General features: G+C 42.4%; 1 pseudogene; it reads right to left on the reverse strand.

Moving 5' to 3' along the window:
- Positions 1 to 18,550: 18,550 nt before the first annotated feature.
- LOC126093064 (5S ribosomal RNA) lies at positions 18,551 to 18,668 on the reverse strand (annotated as a pseudogene).
- Between the last annotated feature and the right edge of the window lie 2,995 nt (positions 18,669 to 21,663).

Raw genomic sequence — 21,663 nt, forward strand, 5'->3', positions numbered from 1 at the left:
CTTGAAAGGAGGATATAAGATGAACATCAACAAAAGCAAAACAAGGATAATGGAATGTAGTCGGAGTAAGTCTGGTAATGCTGAGGGAATTAGATTAGGAAATAAGACACTTAAAGTAGTAAATGAGTTTTGCTATTTGGGGAGCAAAATAACTGATGATGGTCGAAGTAGAGAGAATATAAAATGTAGACTGGCAATGGCAAGGAAAGCGTTTCTGAAGAAGAGAAAGTTGTTAACATCGATTACAGATTTAAGTGTCAGGAAATCGTTTCGGAAAGTATTTGTATGGAGTGTAGCCACGTATGGAAGTGAAACATGGACGATGAATAGTTTGGACAAGAAGAGAATAGAAGGTTTCGAAATGTGGTGCTACAGAAGAATGCTGAAGATTAGCTGGGTAGATCAGATAATTAATGAGGAGGTATTGAACAGAATTGGGGAGAAGAGGAGTTTGTGGCACAATTTGAAAAGAAGAAGGGACCGGTTGGTAGGACATGTTCTGAGGCATCAAGGGATCACAAATTTAGCATTGGAAGGCAGCGTGGAAGGTAAAAATCGAAGAGGGAGACCAAGAGATGAATACAATAAACAGATTCAGAAGGATGTAGGTTGCAGTAGGTACTGGGAGGTGAAGAAGCTTGTACAGGATAGAGTAGCATGGAGAGTTGCGTCAAACCAGTCTCTGGACTGAAGACCACAACAACAACAACCACGTCCGCCCCTGGTAGCTGAGTGGTCAGCGCGACGGAATGTCATACCTAACGGCCCGGTTTCGATTCGCGGCTGGGTTGGAGATTTTCTCTGCTCAGAGACTGGGTGTTGTGTTGTCCTTATCATCATCATTTCATCCTCATCGACACGCAAGTCGCCGAAGTGGTGTCAACTCGAAAAACTTGCACCAGGCGACCGGTCTACCCGACGGGAGGCCCCAGCCCACGGCATTTACATTTACCTGATACTACGGTCGTACACTGGCGACAAACAGTGTACCATTGTGTTATCACGTGAAAAACCGAGGAGCCGCCAGTACTAGCCAAAGGAGGCCCAAAAATTCTGAAGATGGCTTTAACGTAAGCCGAAACGGGCCAATAAACAAATGTTACTGCGTTCTCGACTGTTGATTTCAACCTAGTACCAGATCGCAACACTCGTTAGACAGTGTTGTCTAACTTTAAATAAAAAATTATTGAGATAACTTACGGAGTCGATAGATGTGTCACTTTGTAGGAAACAGCCTCAAGTTTCACATGAAAGTATCAAATGTCATTCTGGTTCAGTGTGGCTATCATCTATGATGCGTCAAACATCCCACCGCTAATCAATTTCATCCCACACTCGTTGCAGCAAATCCCGGCATAACTTAAACAGCAGCAGCGTATATTCAATTTTCCAGGTCGATTAAATTGTTAGGGAAGGTACATACAAACGACTTTTAATGAAGACCCAGAGAAAGAAATCCAGTGGCCTCAAGTATGGGGAGGGAGTGGCCATGCGCCTGGCCCTTCACGCCCAGTTCACCGACCTGGGAAGCGATTGTCGAAGAAACCTCCAACTTTCGTGAGGAAATGATGTGGTGCATCGTCTTTCTGGTAGTAAATCATATCATCTTGGTCGTCTTCATCGATCTGTGGAGTTAAAATCTTTTCAAGCATATCCAGATACACAACACTACCGATAGTTTCCTTCATGAAGAAGAAAGGGCCGTACACTTTCAATTTGCTAAGGGCAAGGCCGGCGCTCCTGGAGGCGGAGTGGGGTACTGATATACTACGTAAATCAAACTTGAGGTTGTTTACTACAAAATGACATATCTACGGATTCAGTAAGTTATCTCACTAAATTTCTATATTATTCCAAAGTAGTAAAGTCTTTTTTGACTCACCCTGTTATATTCCTGATATGGTCAGTCTGGTGCGATCTGCAATGTCTCAGAAATGAGAAAAAACTTCACAAGCCAAGAGCACCAAAACTGCGTTTTGTGGATGACCCGTTTCGACAGATCTATGCTGTCATCATCGGATCTTATGCTTTTGAATTTATGCTGTATGTTACCCATTAGTGATAAAAGTCGTTTCACACTGCTTATGTGCGCCCCACTATCATGGACATTAATACACAATGTCAAATTTAAAAGTATCATGTGCAAACTTAAACGTATATATATTACGCCGATTTCAAGTGTTTATTTTCACTACCACTTGGCAATTCCAGGTGTATATAATACTTTTACATTTGACAAGCCAACGTGTAGTTATCTTCATGGTAGTGGAGTGTACATGAAATGTGAAACGACCTGTAGCGCTGATGGATAATATTTTGCAAAAATTCAAAAGCATTAGATCCGAAGATGACGGCATAACTCTGTCGAAGCCGGTCATCCACCAAATTGCTTTTTTTAGCGATCTTGGCTTGTGAAGTTTTCTTCAGTTACTATCTTCTTGTTTTACTGAAATTGAAATGCAAAAACAATGAGGTCAGATTTCTGACAGTTAATCGTTATTAATAATCATGAAAATACCATCCTGACATTGTAGATTAACTTTTTATTGTAGATGCATTCCGCTTTATACACAAGTGACTGCGCAATAGAAAATAACTTGCCAACTACTACGACGGGAGATAATCGTTTGCATTGACGAGGGCTTCTGCCTGGAACAGCAAAATGGAACGACCACGATGATCATGAGTGATCGTGACTGACCGAGTGGTAGCAAAAATACACGGCTGGTAAAAGCCACGCGAACTGACAGTTCAACAGATTATGCACTGTGCATTTCGAGGTCTCGCTGATGTTATGTGTAGAGCCCAGATTTTCATGCACTGTCAAATCTTCTTAGCTTTTTCTGCAACATCCACTTACCTATAGTATGATTGCAAAGATTGTCCGCCTGCTTGACTGAGTATGCCGGCACGGTAGTTCAGTGTGTTCGGTCAGAGTGTTGCCTGGTGTCTGTAATAAAAAATTGAGTGGAGGGATCAACAACGAACTTCAATGGATGTCGCCGGCCGAAGTGGCCGTGCATTTCTAGCCGCTACAGTCTGGAACCGCGTGACCGCTACGGTCGCAGGTTCCAATCCTGACTCGTGCATGGATGTGTGTGATGTCCTTAGATTAGTTAAGTTTAAGTAGTTCTAAGTTCTAGGGGACTGATGACCTCAGTAGTTAAGTCCCATAGTGCTCAGAGCCGTTTGAACCATTTTTTCAATGGATGTCATGTGACGTCGGCTGCGACCAAATACAACGAACAAAATGCAAAAGAAAGTGGTAACGTGTTTGCCTACCACGCAACGGGCGCGGGTTCTATTCCTAGCCGGGTTAGGGATTTTTTTTAGTGCGGGTTGGGTGTTGTGTTGCCCTCGTCATCCTTCTATCATCACCGACTTGCAAGTCGCCCAATGTGGCGTCACCTAAAATAAGACTTGCAACCCGGCGGCCGAACTTCCCCGGATGGGACCTCCCGGCCATCAGTGCACACAACCTTTTATTTTTTTGCTTTTTTTTTGCAAATATTTTTCAACCTCTTCAAGAACTGTTAGAGATTTCACTAGGTACTTGTGGCTTCCAACTTCGCTGTTTCCGCAGGCAAATGTGCAAAATTTGATTTGATGTAAATCATGTCTTTTTTAAAATCTGTTATCCTGAATGCCACTTCCGCAAGCTGCTTCGAAATTGTGTAAACCAAAAACCGGAAAAAACAATTAAATCCAATAAATTTGAGGGAATTTACAGTATCTTACCGATTTAACGTCATCAAAATAATCACAGCAGAAGATGGCAGCCTTTATCCAGGTACCCATGTTTTTTTTTAATTATTGTACTTATGCTAAATCTGGAAGTATAATTTTAGGATATAGGTTACGCCTTTTTGCAAACACACAGTTTTTTTTTCTTTTTACCCAAACATGTTTCAGCAGGACACCATACAGTTGGTCCTGCAAAACCATATGATGTAAAATCACTGTAAGAGGCAAAAGGAACAAAAACTTTCTTTAGGCCTGACTTTGTTAAATCAGTTATAACCTGAAACATTTTCACTTTTTACAGTTTTCAATAAACAAAAACACACTGATGATGGCACAGAGGTGCTGAAACATGTTTGGGGGAAAAGAAAAAAAACAGTGTCTTTGCGAAAAGACGGAACCCACATCCTATAATTTAACTGCAAATGCGGATAGGAGGGACAAGAACTGCAGATCCAAATGATGACTATACTAGGAGTACAACTATAAATGAAGCAACACGGACAGATGCTTTCAGGATTACTTTCAATAGAAAAAAAGGTCAGCATAGACGTATGAAGCAATTATTGTTGACAGAATTATCAAACCTTTGTATTCTGTGCGTCTATTTATCTTGTATGTGGAGGAAATGACCGTGAAATTGCTCACGTTTGCCAGATGTCATTTGAAAGGGTATATCACGTTTTAACTAAACGATTAGAAATGGAACAATTATCTGCAAGATGGGTGCCGCGAATCTTGACGCGCGCTCCCACACATGTGCCGTCGCCATGGCAAAATTACACGAACTAAGGTATGAATTGTTGCCACACCCACCCTATTCACCTATTTCACCTATTTTTCCGTCAGACTTCCATCTCTTCCAAAACTGAAAATTTTTCTTGGTGGGCGAAGATTCACTTGAAACGAAGAATTGATAGCCGGAGTTGACAACTGTTTTTCAGGCCTGGAGGAAACTCCTTTTCGAGATGGGATCAAGGCACTGGAAGATCGTTGGACCAAGTGCATTAATCGACAAGGAGATTACACTGAAAAGTAAAAAAAGTTTCAGTGATGTAAGCACTGTCTTTCTATTCCGTTCCGAAAACTTTTCAAACCGCCCTCGTACAACAAAATGCAAAAGTAGTTATTCGCGTTTAAGGAAGGTAATCTCCATTGGATACATCGTTTATTTAGAAAATCCGTTTCACTTAAGTTTGTCAGTGAATGTCATATGGACAGAATAGAGGTCGTTACATTACGTATCGCGAAGAATGGTACCGAAGTCAGATATTGATACTGAAAAGTCCGTAGCGCCTGTGCAGACCGTTCTAACACGTCAGACTTGTGGCTTGTTGCCACGAATAACACGTAATACTAGGAAAAGCATGAGAGAAAGACATTTTTATTTTTAAATGAGAATATTTTAGGTTAGTCTTGATCATGATATATGAATATCAACTGAAAATACAAATTACTATAACTGGTGACGTTTATTTTGTATTTCCCTGTAAACTGTTTGAACAATTGGTTTAACGCATGGAAACGTAGTTGATTGCAGTATCTGTAGTTGCAAATGTAATACTCAGATCTTGTGTTGGTGCTCATATTGTTTATTCTGCGTTCTGTAGTTTCAACTCAGACCAAATTGTGGGGACAGCTGAAGTGGTTTATACATTTGTTTACTTACTGTTTGTTTTGTTTATCCCAGTGAAGCGCTGGATACACACATGGTTCTCAGTGAAGATTTCGATTTGTGAAAGGCGATCACAGAAAACGAAATTCTGATGACTTTTTAAACCGTGTTATGCATTTCAGTCAGTGATAGTAGAGTGTGTCGTCTGATGTCTGAGATCCCACATGTTGTGGATGAAGGCTACTCTGAACCGGGTGGCAGCAGCTAGATACAGTAATATACAGATTGGTGTGTGAGAACGTTCAGTGCACAGCATGACCTAATGTTTCAGATGGCTTCTTCCGTGTATAAGGGAGTAAAGTACAACTGCACGTTGACATTAGACTAGAAGATAGTGACGTGTTTTCGTGGGTTTCTTGCTGGTCGGTCCAAAGGAATTTAAGAGCTATTTTTTTTTTCGAGAACAATTTTTAGTTGAGGGGAGGCGTGGACAGCTAGCGACACTCTTGACAGCTATTGCTATAACGTTTCTGTGACTATCTTGCAGAACCGCGAGAGGGGAACCACGGGGTGCCCTGTAGCCTCCTCGCAGTTTTTTAAGCTGGGGGTTGACGCCGCAGCTTGGGGGCGAGGCCTGGCCACCCCGCTGAGAAAATAATAGCGCACGCCCACCCCGCGGAGCTAACCTACGAGGGTGGCACGGGTGACTGACAGATATTGTCAGAACTTCTGTGCATCAACCATGAGAAAAGACCGCTTATGGCAGGCGTACAAATTTCACAATGGATCTCTCCGGCAGGCGCAAAAATTTGTCAAGATGGGGGCCAGGGATTACTACAGGGGAATTTACCGTCACTAATACTACCTCCGCCGGCTTTGTAGAAGTTATCAGACTCCGACGGCAATGTTACGTTCACGGTATAAAAAATTTATTTCGTGCAGGTATCTAAAGAAATAATGGATGATAATTAGTCTACTCCAGCCGATTCCTTGAAAAGGGAACAAAGGGAGCCGCGAAGTACACAAATTACTACATCGTGGGGTAGAAAAATCAGATTTGCGGCGCCATGTAACGGATTGCGCGGCCCCTCCCGCCGGAGGTTCGAATCCTCCCTCGGGCATGGATGTGTGTGTTATTCTTAGCACAAGTTTGTTTAAGTAGTGTGTAAGTCTAGGGATCGATGACCTCAGCAGTTTGGTCCCTTGGGGATTTACACACAGATTTTTTTCCGATCAAAATCAGGAATTCAATAAGCTCTGAATTAGAGTGATAAAATGCCATCTGTATTTACATTTAGCTACAAAGTATACAAGGTACCAGAGGATACATTGCAGTACTGTTTTAGTTATTTTCCGTTCCAGCTAAAAATCAGTGTCACCTCGCGTGCTCTGACACTTACCTACAGTAAGTGTGAGCTTGGCATAATGTGGAGCGTGACCAAAACTCAATGGTGGTGTATGATTCCTAAAGTCCACAACTAAAGCAAAATATTGACGTGGGGCTAAACTACATAAAACAGCGTCTCTAACACAGTTGGGAACGCGCTGAAGTCTTCTCATCTATATATTCATATAAGTGTGGCGTAATGCAAATCTTTGAGGAGCCAGAAAAGATCCCCTAAACGTGTAGCTTGATATATTAGAAATATATACAATAGCTCAAACGGAAAAGGAAGCGAACAAGTAATCTTTCAACAACATGATGTTCTTCCAGACCACAGAGGAGAAACAGCTACAAAGCCGTCGAACTCCGCATTTTTAAATAGTCCCTACCAATAAGGATGAGTAAATGGACGTAGTTGTTCCGATATTTCGTAGGAATAATTTAGGTCATGAAATTATTTTCTGACAATTTGAAATTTTGCATAGCGGAAGTGTTTTGACCCATGGAAACCATGGCGAAATATTATGTCACATACATTAATTCACTCAGATATGATACACGTTGCACAGCTCAATGCCATGCACGTGATCATGAGTTGTATAGGTAATAAACGAAAGCAGGTAGCTGACTGAGGAGATGACTTTCGTTGTAATCTCTTTACAGAAGCGGTACACCAGTGAAGGCAAAATCTGATCTCAGATACTGCATTAGTTATCACTACAGGAAAGCGTGGTCGATAATCATCATTAATAAAACAGTGTATAACGTATAAAAACTGTTTTGTGATGAACTTATCCTTGTAATAGAATTAATTCCTTCTTTCGGACTATGGCAATTTGTGAATGTGAGGTCTTAGTAGAGCTGTAAGTATGACCCGATTTCATGACACCATATTTATTTATAAAAACATACTACAAACTATGAAGTGAATTGCAAAATACTGACAAAATCTTTAAAGTTTTAACTATGCTATTACAAAAGCTCTATGTGTCCACCAGCAGCAGCACGAAAAACATCTAGAAGATGGCTAAATTCGTCATAAACTTTACGCAGTGTATCTGCTTTTACAGAATTTATTGCGGCTGTTATTCTGTTCTTCCATGTCACGAGGTACAGGAGAGGTGAACACGATTTCCTTCACATATCCCCAGAAGCAAAAATTGCTTGGGATCATGTCTCGTGATCTTGGAAGGCCAAGCATGCAGGGCAGGTTGTCGGAGTCCCGGCGTTGAGGCAGAGGCTCATTGAGAAACTGACGTGCGTTGTTGTACCAATATAGTAGAGCTGTATCCTGTTGGAAAATGATGTCATCGGAGTCCTTCTGAAGTTGTGCAAAAAGGTAGTCTACAACATTCCAGTCACTGTGTTTTCCTAAAGAAGAAGGGACCGTACACTTTTTCATGAGAAATGACACAAAAGACATTCATTTTAAGTGAGTCTGTTTCGTGATTAATAATGTCATGAGGGTTCTCGAGGCCCCACATGCGCACGTTATGTCTCTTTACACCTAACGTGAAATGTTACTTCGTCACTGACAATTAACAGTGGTAAAAATGTATCGTCTTCCATGACCTCTAGCAGAGCATTGCTGAAGCAAACCGTTTCCTTTTATTGCCAGTCCGAAAAGCTTGCACTAATTATAGTCTGTGTGGGTTACAGACCAAACGACGCTTTAACACTCGCCAGATAGTTCTCTGCTTGCGCGGCGAGCAGACTTCCGTGGACTCAACTCAAACGATTGTCGAATACTTTCCACAATGTTGTAGAAGTGCGAGGTCGGCCTGGATTCTTTCCTTTGCACAAGCATCTTTCCTCTTCAGATTGGTGATATAAGCGACGGACGTGTTTGGGTGCAGGGTGATCAGTGACAAAACGCTGACGAAACGCACGTTGGACCGAAATCACCGATTCACTCTTTGCAAATTGCATCACACAAAACGCCTTCTGTTGAACGGACACCATCTTACTTCTGACTGACCGCAAACTGAGAAGACGCATTGACAAACTCTATGCCACATCCATTCAGACAACATACATTTCCTTGCCGGAACGTCCCATGTTTCGTAATTATTACCGGCCAAAATCAAATAATTCCTTTTGAAACACCCTGTATTTCAGAAAGAAATCTCAGGTGTGCCTGTGAAGCACCACACAATATTTCCCCTCGTAATAACTGACATTAGAATATCAAATCAATTTTATGAAAAGAAGAGTACTGGATGCTCTTGGTTTTGAGTTCCAGGACGTGACAAAGGAACTTCAGCCTCGTGTGCAAAAATTGCCTTGTAACTTGCCGAGCTATGGACAGCTTGGGATGTTGCCAAATATTGACCTTACCAAGGCCAGTAGGCGTGCCTTTTATCTATACAAATTAGAAGGTGGCTCAAGATCTAACCACAAGTAATCGTCCAAAAGACGGATGCAAAATCTGAAATAAAGTTCAAAACGCTGCACTGGCTGTTAATCAAAGTGTACGTTGGTTACGAGGTGATGGAACTTGGGGAAAATACCGAAGAAAAGGCTGTAGAGAATACAGAGTGCTTGCCTGATGCAGTTCCTGGTGTCTCTAGAATGTACTTTCTGGAGATCAGAGCTCACCCATTGGGTGAGAAGATCCTACGAGCTCGCAGACTATAACAGAGAATGAGATTATCACTCTGCAGCGGAGTGTACGCTGATATGAAACTTCCTGGCAGTTTGGAAGGTAGGAGACGAGATACTGGCAGAAGTAAAGCTGTGAGGACCGGGCGTGAGTCGTGCTTCGGTAGCTCAGATGGTAGAGCACTTGCCCGCGAAAGGCAAAGGTCCCGAGTTCGAGTCTCGGTCGGGCACACAGTTTTAATCTGCCAGGAAGTTTTATAACAGAGAAGCCTTTTACCAGATAACAAGGCGGTCTTGGTGTGGGATCACAAAGAAAGTAGGTAGCCTGTATGCTGACTCAATACACTGTACAGCACAGCTGTATGTGCCTGCAGGTGCACCGACAGAACGCTGGTTGATGCACAAAGAAAACGCTTGTTAACAGGCCAGTTGATGTAACACTACTAGCATCAACAGCGTGTATCGTGCACTCCAGTTTTTCCACATTATTTCTCAAACAACTTTACACAAACTATTTGCGGAAAAAATATTCTCTGTGGTTAGAGAGCAAGTGCCTGGTAGCTTCCCCATCTTCATGACCTTACAGGGTATCCACCAGTTGACGTTGTAGGCAAAGGGGAGCACTAATTGTTTGTTTTGTTACTTATAGCCTCATATGTCAGCTTCATGGCCAGCTGACTAATTTTCATTAATTTTCATAGTGTACGTCGGTTACATTTTGGCAACAACGCGCCCACTGAGCGAGGTTGTGTCGCGGTAAGCAGCGTCTCTGTTGTCAGGCAAGCGTGTTTCCGCATAGTGGCTGATCGAGGCGCCATCCCCCCCACCCCCACCCCTCCCTCTCCATCTCCTCCTACGCTGTAGTGAAAGCACCATTGCAATGCCCTCGAAACTTCTTTTAAGAGGATCTGTCATTACAAGTGTGGAATGGGAGGGATATCCTTCGGGTTGATAACACACTGATTGTCCAGTGGGTTGTCTTCCAATAACTGCGACAGCAACGTATCTTAGGCATTCATGATGCTTGAGTGTATTTAGATTCCCATCAGTAAAATAGACACTAATAATGCAGGTCTTGAACAACACGCACCGAACTTTCACTGACCAACGAGCGTTGTTTTTAGTCAATTCTTTGGGTCAGGGTGACGCCGTTGAACGCCCGTTAACTCGAAACACACACACACACACACACACACACACACACACACACACAAATGACCATTAGTGCATATTGCGAAGATTGACTTTTCAGTAACTTGTAAACGATGATTCTTCCTTAAACAAAATTTTGCGTAGGTTAGCCGCATCATTTTCCACTTGTCGTGGGTAACATTCGGAGAACTGTAACCAATTTTGGAAGCACTACCATGAAGCTGCAGATACAGCGAAACGTGAAGAGGATGAAATGAGATGGACTGTAGTGTTTGCAGAACATTCGTTTGGTTGAACCCCCTCTTACTTCCGAGATGTCTCTCAGTGACATTTGCATCGTGAGTTACCGCTGCTAAAATGTTGGTTTCGTATCTTTCGTCTGTTGCTCTTTTTCCACTTGGCGTATTTTATTCTCCACACTTCCAGTTTCTAGAACTGTTTTTATAATGTTTGAAAAGGCAGATAGTGAGTACTTGGCTGGATCCGTATACTCTTCAGCGTACAACCGTACCGCTGCCCCAATAGCTTAGCAACATTCACCGTAAGTCGTATTCACTTTTTCCACTGCAGCATACATCATGAATCTTTCAATAGTTTTATGAGCAAGTTATCTGATTGCTGCCATACCAGAACACACACTGATGGGCTTCAAGCGCACGGGGAAACGCAAGAACCGTATCTGAGCTACGTGTTTGCTTACATCTGGTATAATAGGGCAGGCGTTTGTGAAACCTCTTCTTCTTCTGACTAGGGGACAGTGAATTGCGGCGCTGTTCTATACTATTTGACCAAGTCCCTTACAAGTTATGTCGTTGAGGTTCTCTTAGAAGCTTCTTTCAAATGCCACAGAAAAACGTATATAGTTCCGTTAGAGAAATACTAAGCCGGTGCTGCAGTTCAGCGACTATAAATGGTTAAAGTTTTTGCCAACGTCGAGAAATTCGCCGTATTATCCACTATAACTTTGCGAAAACCGCACCTTGATATATTTATTCATTCTGGTTATATTTGGAGATAGCCTGACTTGGCTGCCTGGCCCTGTATATAGACTGTACCAGCAGGAGTGGTCAGTATTCAGGAGTACGGCAGGAAAGCTAATTTGGAGCAAAAAATTTCATATGGACATCTCCGAGATGTGGTTCATGGTGTGGGTTCCTGTAGTCATGTCCTAGTTCATGAACCACGGGCAACGTATGAGTGGCCAAGTAAGTGGTCCTGATGGGTAAAACCCAATGGGACTCGGGGCAAGTAAGGCTAGCAACCTGCTTCCCTGGTACTTTAAATATGATGCTGGCAACAATCAGAGCAAAATGCCTCGGACCTTTGGAGGTGACGGAGTCCCACCTCTAACTGACAAACCAGGGACTCCTAAGATACGACTTGGCAAACAAATGGTAATGAGATGGGGAGCTATTAATATCAATGGGGGCTACTCTGGGAAGAAGGTAGAGCTGGCAGAGGCTGCAAGTAAGATGGGGCTGGACGTTTTAGCTGTTAGTGACATTCGGGTAAGGGGTGAGAAAGAAGAGGAAGTGGGAGAATACAAGGTCTACCTGTCAGGAGTCAAAGCAGGAATAGCACAATGGGATGTAGAGCTTTACATCAGGAAAGAAATGGAACCCAGCGTAGTTGCAATAAGGTATGTAAACGAACGACTGATGTGGATAGATTTGACAGTGTCTAGCAAGAAAATTAGGATTGTGTCAGTATATTCGCATTGTGAAGGGACAGATCAAGATAAGATGGATAGTTTTTATGACGCACTCAGTGATGTAGTTGTTAGAGTAAAGGACAAGGACAGTGTTCTGCTCATGGGTGATTTTAACGCCAGGATTGGAAATCGAACAGAAGGGTATGAAAAGGTTATGGGTAAATTTGGAGAGGATATGGAGGCCAATAGGAACGGGAAACAACTCTTGGATTTCTGTGCCAGTATGGGCTTAGTAATCACAAACTCCTTTTTTAAACATAAGAACATTCACCGGTATACTTGGGAAGGCAGGGGAACCAGATCTGTCATTGACTATATAGTAACAGATCAGGAATTCAGGAAGGCTGTGAGGGACACACGTGTATTCAGGGGATTCTTTGATGACACTGATCATTATTTAATCTGCAGTGAAATTGGGATTGTGAGGCCGAAAGTGCAGGAGGTAAGGTCCATATGTAGGAGGATAAGAGTGGAGAAACTTCAGGATAAGGAAATCAGGCACAAGTACATAACAGCGATCTCAGAAAGGTACCAGTTAGTTGAATGTAGCCAATTACAGTCATTGGAAAAGGAATGGACAAGGTACAGGGACACAGTACTAGAAGTGGCTAAAGAATGTCTTGGAACAGTAGTGTGTAAAAGTAGGAAGAAGCAAACAGCTTGGTGGAATGATACAGTCAAGGCAGCCTGTAAAAGGAAAAAGAAGGCGTATCAAAAATGGCTACGTACCAGAACCCAGGTAGACAGAGAAAGTTATGTTGAAGAAAGAAACAAAGCCAAACAGATAATTGCAGCATCCAAGAAGAAATCGTGGGAAGACTTTGGAAACAGGTTGGAGACTATGGGTCAAGCTGCTGGGAAACCATTCTGGAGTGTAATTAGCAGTCTTCGAAAGGGAGGTAAGAAGGAAATGACAAGTATTTTGGACAGGTCAGGAAAACTGCTGGTGAATCCTGTGGATGTCTTGGGAAGATGGAGGGAATATTTTTGAAATGTTGCTCAATGTAGGTGAAAATGCGATCAGTAATGTTTCAGATTTCGAGGTAGAATGGGATAGGAATGATGATGGAAATAGGATAACATTTGAGGAAGTGGAAAAAATGGTCAATAGATTGCAGTGCAATAAAGCGGCTGGGGTGGATGAAATTAAGTCGGAACTCATCAAATACAGTGGAATGTCAGGTCTTAAATGGCTACACAGGATAATTGAAATGGCCTGGGAGTCGGGACAGGTTCCATCAGACTGGACAAAAGCAGTAATCACACCAATCTTTAAACATGGAAACAGAAGAGATTGTAACAACTACAGAGGTATCTCTTTAATCAGCGTTGTGGGTAAAATCTTCTCAGGTATTGTTGAAAGGAAAGTGCGAGTATTAGTTGAGGACCAATTGGATGAAAATCAGTGTGGGTTTAGGCCTCTTAGAGGTTGTCAGGACCAGATCTTTAGCTTACGGCAAATAATGGAGAAGTGTTATGAGTGGAACAGGGAATTGTATCTATGCTTTATAGATCTAGGAAAGGCATATGACCGGGTTCCTAGGAGGAAGTTATTGTCTGTTCTACAAGATTATGGAATACGAGGCAAACTTTTGCAAGCAATTAAATGTCTTTACATGGATAGTCAGGCAGCAGTTAGAGTTGATGGTAAATTGAGTTCATGGTTCAGAGTAGTTTCAGGGGTAAGACAAGGCTGCAACCTGTCTCCACTGTTGTTCATATTATTCATGGATCATATGTTGAAAACAATAGACTGGCTGGGTGAGATTAAGATATGTGAACACAAAATAAGCAGTCTTGCATATGCGGATGACTTAGTTGTGATAGCAGATTCGATTGAAAGTTTGCAAAGTAATATTTCAGAGCTAGATCAGAAATGTAAGGACTATGGTATGAAGATTAGCATCTCCAAAACGAAAGTAATGTCAGTGGGAAAGAAATATAAACGGATTGAGTGCCAAATAGGAGGAAAAAAGTTAGAACAGGTGGACGGTTTCAAGTACTTAGGATGCATATTCTCACAGGATGGCAACATAGTGAAAGAACTGGAAGCGAGGTGTAGCAAAGCTAATGTAGTGAGTGCTCAGCTACGATCTACTCTCTTCTGCAAGAAGGAAGTCAGTACCAAGACTAAGTTATCTGTGCACCGTTCAATCTTTCGACCAACTTTGTTGTATGGGAGCGAAAGCTGGGTGGATTCAGGTTACCTTATCAACAAGGTTGAGGTTACGGATATGAAAGTAGCTAGGATGATTGCAGGTACTAGTAGATGGGAACAATGGCAGGAGGGTGTCCACAATGAGGAAATCAAAGAAAAACTGGGAATGAACTCTATAGATGTAGCAGCCAGGGCGAACAGGCTTAGATGGTGGGGTCATGTTACACGCATGGGAGAAGCAAGGTTACCCAAGAGACTCATGGATTCAGCAGTAGAGGGTAGGAGGAGTCGGGGCAGACCGAGGAGAAGGTACCTGGATTCGGTTAAGAATGATTTTGAAGTAATAGGTTTAACATCAGAAGAGGCATCAATGTTAGCACTGAATAGGGGATCATGGAGGAACTGTATAAGGGGGGCTATGCTCCAGACTGAACGCTGAAAGGCATAATCAGTCTTAAATGATGATGATGATGATGATGATCTCCGAGATAGAACACGTTGTTCCAGTGTACATTCGTTTTTGGGCTAGTGCCGCACAGGTATGTCTCTTACCCAATCAACCTGTTTGACGTTCGATTTTAGCCTAACCTACCTTGTTGCTTTCAACCTCTTTGCTCTGGATGTCTTTCTGCCATATTATTGGGAGTGGTCGCAAAATTTTACCCTGTGGGACCCTTTGTGATTTCCCTCTATTTAGTAAAGTTTACTACCTTTTCTACATTGTTTGAATTATTCAGCACAACATTTTGTTTTCTGTTTGTTGAGTATGAGTCAAACAGGCTGTGTGTATGCAGTCAGTTCTATAAATCACAATGTATTTTTGCGTTAAATCATAGAAAATTGCCTTTCTTCGACATCCACATTATCCACATTCTGCAGAAAAAAATGCACGGGACGAAATTTTATAAGCGACATTTTTGTACTGCTAGTGTGCAAGGAATCGCTCTGTGGCGTCTAAGTGCCCGAAGTTTGGCTCTGTGTGCGTGCGCGTGTGTGTGTCTCGAGAAAGTATAATTATTTTGTAGATTTCAAACGGTGAACATACTGATGACTTAGAAAACACAACTGATTATCTGTCAAGATGAAAATGGATTATCAGTATGTTTGACGAACGACGCTCTGAACAGGGATTGGAGCAAATAGTTGGTACACTATTCGCTGCGAATTTTTTTTGCATATCTCACAGATCATTGTTGTGTATTAAGTAAATCCTTTGGTACGCTTTAGTCGCGGCTGTTCATTAATAAAAATGCACTGAGTTACAGAATCCCCACCTCAGAACTGCATCAGAAGTGACGACTTATTTTCATATGATTTGTTAACCTTTTATTTTTTCAGAGAGGTGTCATCAGTGGCGAGTTCAGAGTATCTCTTACTGGCAGAAATTTAGTGATTTAGTTTGTATTATAGTGATGCAGCCAGTGTCTGCCGTTGAACAACGATTGTAGTTTACCTCCGCGGATCAGGAGAAGAAGGATATTCTCCGCCCATTCCACCAGCGTCGGTCCATTTACCACTGGTTGTTGTATTAAATGTCGCCCTAATTCTTTATTTTTTCCTTTACGGACTTCGTGTCATTGAGCCCTTCAGCAGAATGAGCCTTACCTAATTTTACGAGTTACTGTAGTGAGCACCATGCTGCTATGAAGAGATAATAACCCACGTCAGTGAAGAGTTTTACTCAAGTTTGCAATCAGTTCTGATAGTCAGCCGATAAAACAATGTCCTGGCGACTTTCACGAAGCGTTAAACACAACAGTAAGATCATTTCGGTATTCATTCAGTCGCCATCATATGCAACGAAATTAAAATTAGTGTCACCGACTGAGTCATATACATCCACAAATGGAATACTATGTAACGTAGCAGACTGCACTCACAATTACACGTTCAAAATACGAATATTCTGAAAGCCTAGAGGCTTCGTTAGTATGAAATCAAAAGGGATTAGGAGCAAACGGCGCCAGTTGCAGAGCCCTGGATGGAAACTCCTCCCCACGCTCAGCTTGATGGGCGTATTAATGTTATCTTGGTATGTCCCTGCCTTAAGGGGCTCCGGAAAGGCTCAAAATCATGAAAAGTTCAATTTTTACTTTTTTGCGTTTTCTGAATCTGCAGACTATTACCTTTTAATAGATATATAATTTATTCAATTCCGAAGACTACAACTATTTTTAAATTTTTTTTGAAATGTGTTCTACATGGGCGTGACCCACTGTGGCGCTGTTAAACTGCTGTCAAATGGTGTTATTATTAACGTCCGTGTTCATCAGGTACATTTTAGTGATGTGAGATAAAGTATGTGTTGTGGCTAACCTGTGATGGTTCAATATATATCGCTGGTGTGATTGTCGATTGTTTCATGTTTATTTAATCTGTCGTTATCTCGAAAATATTCGTAATTAATTCTGTTTCTTGTGTCTCTGTTTTGTTGAAGTATAATAATGAGTAAAAGTAAAGTTATTAGAAATCCTCTGAAGGATGGCTACATTGTAAGGTGCAAGGTATTTAGAAATATGGGAATGTAGATAGGTTCTAACATGGTACGAGCGATGCTTGCTTTAGACAAGGAACGCCTTCGGGTTGCAGACAGGGCTGTAAAGAGTCTAGAAATACAAGGAAGAGTAAACAGGAGGAGGAACAAGAGGAAGCTGGAGGAGAAGTTTGCAGAGGATGAAGATAATCCATCCTATGGACCTGGAATGCACTAAAAAGTTAATCCAATCTTTGTCGCTCGATTCCCAAAACTTTTATTTTCTCATACTAATTACATGTTTTCTAAGGATCTTCCAAACATATTTGTTTCAAACTTTCAGTAAATGTTACACAGTACCTTCTGCATAATTTAACACAGCCTTTTTCCAAAAAACTGTATATTTTTGAATATATAAATAAAAAATTGCAAACAAATGTTGTGAATTTTCATTACAATTAAAAAAAAATCATCTTTAATAACTGAACTAAAATTTTGTAAAATCCCTGTGTTAAGTTGTAGCCCATATTTCAATAAATAATCTGTAAAAAGTTCAACTTCCTACCTCAAATACTTTGTGAGGAAAGATGTAATTTATAAGCGTTATTTTAACATTGCAAGTATCGGGCGTTCCGGAGCCCCTTAAGCATTCGGAAGTGGACAGGTCCATTTATCAGACGTATTCCCCGTTGGCACAGCAACGCCTACTGTGATATAGTTACTATACCACAGGATGGCCGTTTTCGTTCTTTTGATTATTACAACTGAACAGCAGTTTCGCTTAACGCAAGGGGTTAGTGTTCCTTTCTACACATCCTGATGAGAGCTGTTTCTCCCGTAGCGTTAGCAGAGGCTGAAAACGCAATTTCACTGAACACTTTGGCTGGTTGCATTTATTCACGGGTTTCTGAGCCGACTAATTGGTTTTCTCAAAAAGTTCATTTTCTTGATTTGAAACTTTATATTATTCGTACCTTTCCGGATAGTGCCAATTAAAATATTCCTAAGAGTAACTTTTTTAAGTCTTTAATTGCGACTTTCCCTAACCATTTCCTGCTGAGTAATAGCTCTCTGAACAGTACCCCAAACCAGCAAACCCGCTGCCACTTTACCTGATACTGCTCGCACGTTCAGAGAGCTTTAAGAACCCGTCTTTCAGCTTGCCTGAAAGTCCACCGTAGCTGGTGCTGTCCGCATTCTTATAAGTTATAAGCGACCGACCACTTCCCATATTCGCAGCTTTAGGGCTTGGGTTTACCCGTCAAGCTTTCGTACCCGCTCCTGGACTGGCCAGCAACGATCGCTGCGGCTGGACCGGCCGCAGTGCTTTGACGGCCCTGCGACTGTCAGCCAGCGCTCAACCTCACAAGCAAATTCGCCTCATCTAGTACCAATTTCACGCGGCCGAATAACTTTGCTACATTCATGTAAATTACAAAATGATCAAACGGTCAAAAAGTATTGTTCGCCCATTATGTTTACAGTGTAACCACTGGAGATAAACTCCCTGCTGCCGTACAGGCCATGAATGCCCAAAGGTACCAACTGGCCGCCGTGTCATCCTCAGCCCACAGGCGTCACTGGATGTGCATATGGAGGGGCATGTGGTCAGCACACCGCTCTCCCGTCCGTACGTCAGTTTCCGAGACATGAGACGCTACTTCTCAATCAAGTAGCTCCTCAGTTTGCCTCACAAGGGCTGAGTGCACCCCGCTTGCCAACGGCGCTCGGCAGACCGGATGGTCACCCATCCAAGTTCTGGCCCAGCTCGACAGCGCTTAACTTCAGTGATCTGACGGGAACCGGTGTTACCACTGCGGCAAGGCCGTTGGCTACTGGAGATAAGGGAAAAGAAAAAAAAGAAAGCTTGTCAGTTTGGAGTACACAGGAAAATGATAGTAATAACGACAGTTACTGAAGAGGAGGACTGCCCAAATAGCTCTTAATTTATGGTATCCAGATTGCCATCAGTGAATCTGAATATTATTCATAGGATTGCTTTAGCTATAACCCCTAGTTACAGAAATGGGGCCGGTCTGGGTGGCCGAGCGGTTCTAGGCGCTACAGTCTGGAACCGCGCGACCGGTACGGTCGCAGGTTCGAATCCTGCCTCGGGTATGGATGTGTGTGATGTCCTTAGGTTAGTTAGGTTTAAGTAGTTCTAAGTTCTAGGGGACTGATGACCTCAGAAGTTAAGTCCCATAGTGCTCAGAGCCATTTGAACCATTGTCATACTTCCTGGGGTGACTCAGAATTATCCTGATATGCTCACTTGGTATTTTCTTGAAATTTCCGCTAAATATCCCAAATTATTCTCATTTGAAGTGTGACACTGAGCTAGTAACTTTACATTTATGAGCCCAGTAGAGTCAGTCCACACGGAAACTACAAATAATCTCACATTTTACGTTAGGAATGTGCCGTCTTGCAGTAGATGAGGCAGTCGAAGAAAGATAAATGCCGCAGTTATTCTGCAGCTCAGTGGTAATGTGGACACACTGTAACACTGGTGCTTATTATCTTTTGATTCTAATCTCGCTGGAGTGAACTCTTTTATCTCTTCCGTAACAAAACCATGGGCAATAGATCGAAAATTAATACAAAACTTAAGAAAATTTTGCATTATATGTCACTTCACTACCTAGATTAAGAGTCCATGGTGGAAAACTTGTTGTACTGCACAACTGCACACTTGTGAATGTCTGCATTTTTCTGCTTCTGCCAAGATAATTTTTAGTTTTTTGAGAAGACAATTTTATTGATGAAATAGTGGCATAATATTTTGTTAACTATGTTTTGTAATTTGTCTGTTCCCACTGCCACATTTCCATACTTTTATGCAACTACTCATATGGCATAGGACTGCATATAGACACACCACTTTTTGGTCAAAATTCCTTAATATCTTACTAATCTGTGGCATTCTGCACAAGCTCGTTTTGCAGGTACTACGAGGGTAACCCCAAAAGTAAGGTAACCCCAAAAGTAAGGTCTCCTATGTTTTTATAAGTACATAGACGTGTGTATTTCTACAATGGTTTGCATCAGTTTACAGCTTGAACATTTAGTTATTTTTCGACATAATCACCATTTCTGTCGGTGCATTTTTGTAGACGCTGTGCCAGTTTTTGTATGTCCATGTCATACCAGCTCGCCGCCACGCTGTTCAGAAAGTTATGAACCTCCTTTTTCTCCTCGCCGTCGGAGCTGAATCGCTTTCCAGCCAAATGTTCTTTTAACTTAGGGAACAGGTGATAGTCACTGGGCGCGAAGCCAGGACTATAGGGAGGGTGGGTGATTATGTTCCCCTGAAGCTGTTGTAGGAGAGCAACGGATTGCCGAGTGATGTGTGGGCGAGCGTTGTCGTGGAGAATGTGTACGTCCTTGCACAACATTCCTCTTCTCCGGTTCTGAATTGCCCGTTTGAGTTTTTTCAGAGTCTCACAGTACCTGTCAGCGTTAATTGTGGTCCCAGTGTGCATAAAGGCGACCAATAATACCCCTTTCCGATCCCAAAAAACGGTTGTCATGACTTTACCGGCAGACTGTGTTTGTTTGAATTTCCGCGGCTTTGGCGAAGATGGATGCCGCCACTGGCGTGATTGTTGCTTGGTCTCAGGTGTAAAGTGGTATGCCCAGGTTTCGTCATCCCTGACAACTGAGTCCAGAAAGTTGTCCTGTTCGGCTGCAAGACGGTGAAAAAATGCGCGGGAAGCATCAACTCGTTGCCGCATGTGGTTCTCAGTCAGCATGCGTGACACCCATCTTGCGCACACCTTCCGGTAGTTCAATGTTTCCGTTACAACTCTGTGAGCGGTGCTTCGGGAAAACTCAGAAACCAACGTGCAGAGATCATCCGCCGATCTTCACGCATGTTTTGTTCAACCTTCAACACTGTCTCCTCAGATATTGACGTCTCCCGCTCCTTTGTTCGTCGTCAACTTCGGTCCGACCAGCTGCAAGCTCTCTACACCACTTACGAACATTTTTGACATCCATGCACGACTCACCATAGACTTTCGTCAATTAGCGATGGATTTCAATAGGCGCAGTGTCCTTTGCGTTCAAAAAACGAATAACTGCGTGCAATTCGCACTTGGCAGTAACATCCAACGGAACTCCATTCTCAACGGCTGCCAAGACTGAGCTCCTCAGTGCGGCGTGCGCATGTTTACACACAGCACGTGAAGCACTCTTCATAACAGTGTGACCAACCGCCGCACAAACAGAGTTCTGTACTTATAAAAACATAGGAGACCTTACTTTTGGAATTACCCTCGTAAAGGGAAAGCAGAAAGGTGGAAGGAGTATATAGAGGGTCTATACAAGGGCGATGTACTTGAGAACAATATTATGGAAATGGAAGACGATGTAGATGAAGATGAAATGGGACATACGATACTGCGTGAAGAGTTTGACAGAGCACTGAAAGACCTGAGTCGAAACAAGGCCCCGGGAGTAGACAACATTCCATTAGAACTACTGACGGCCTTGGGAGAGCCAGTCCTGACAAAACTCTACCATCTGGTGAGCAAGATGTACGAGACAGGCGAAATACCCTCAGACTTCAAGAAGAATATAATAATTCCAATCCCAAAGAAAGCAGGTGTTGACAGATGTGAAAATTACCGAACTATCAGTTTAATAAGTCACAGCTGCAAAATACTAACGCGAATTCTTTACAGAGGAATGGAAAAACTGGTAGAAGCCGACATCAGGGAAAGATCAGTTTGGATTCCGTAGAAATGTTAGAACACGTGAGGCAATATTGACCTTACGACTTATCTTAGAAGAAAGATTAAGGAGAGGCAAACCTACGTTTCTAGCA

This window comes from Schistocerca cancellata, chromosome 7, assembly GCF_023864275.1.
Source record: "Schistocerca cancellata isolate TAMUIC-IGC-003103 chromosome 7, iqSchCanc2.1, whole genome shotgun sequence".
NCBI lineage: Eukaryota > Metazoa > Arthropoda > Insecta > Orthoptera > Acrididae > Schistocerca > Schistocerca cancellata.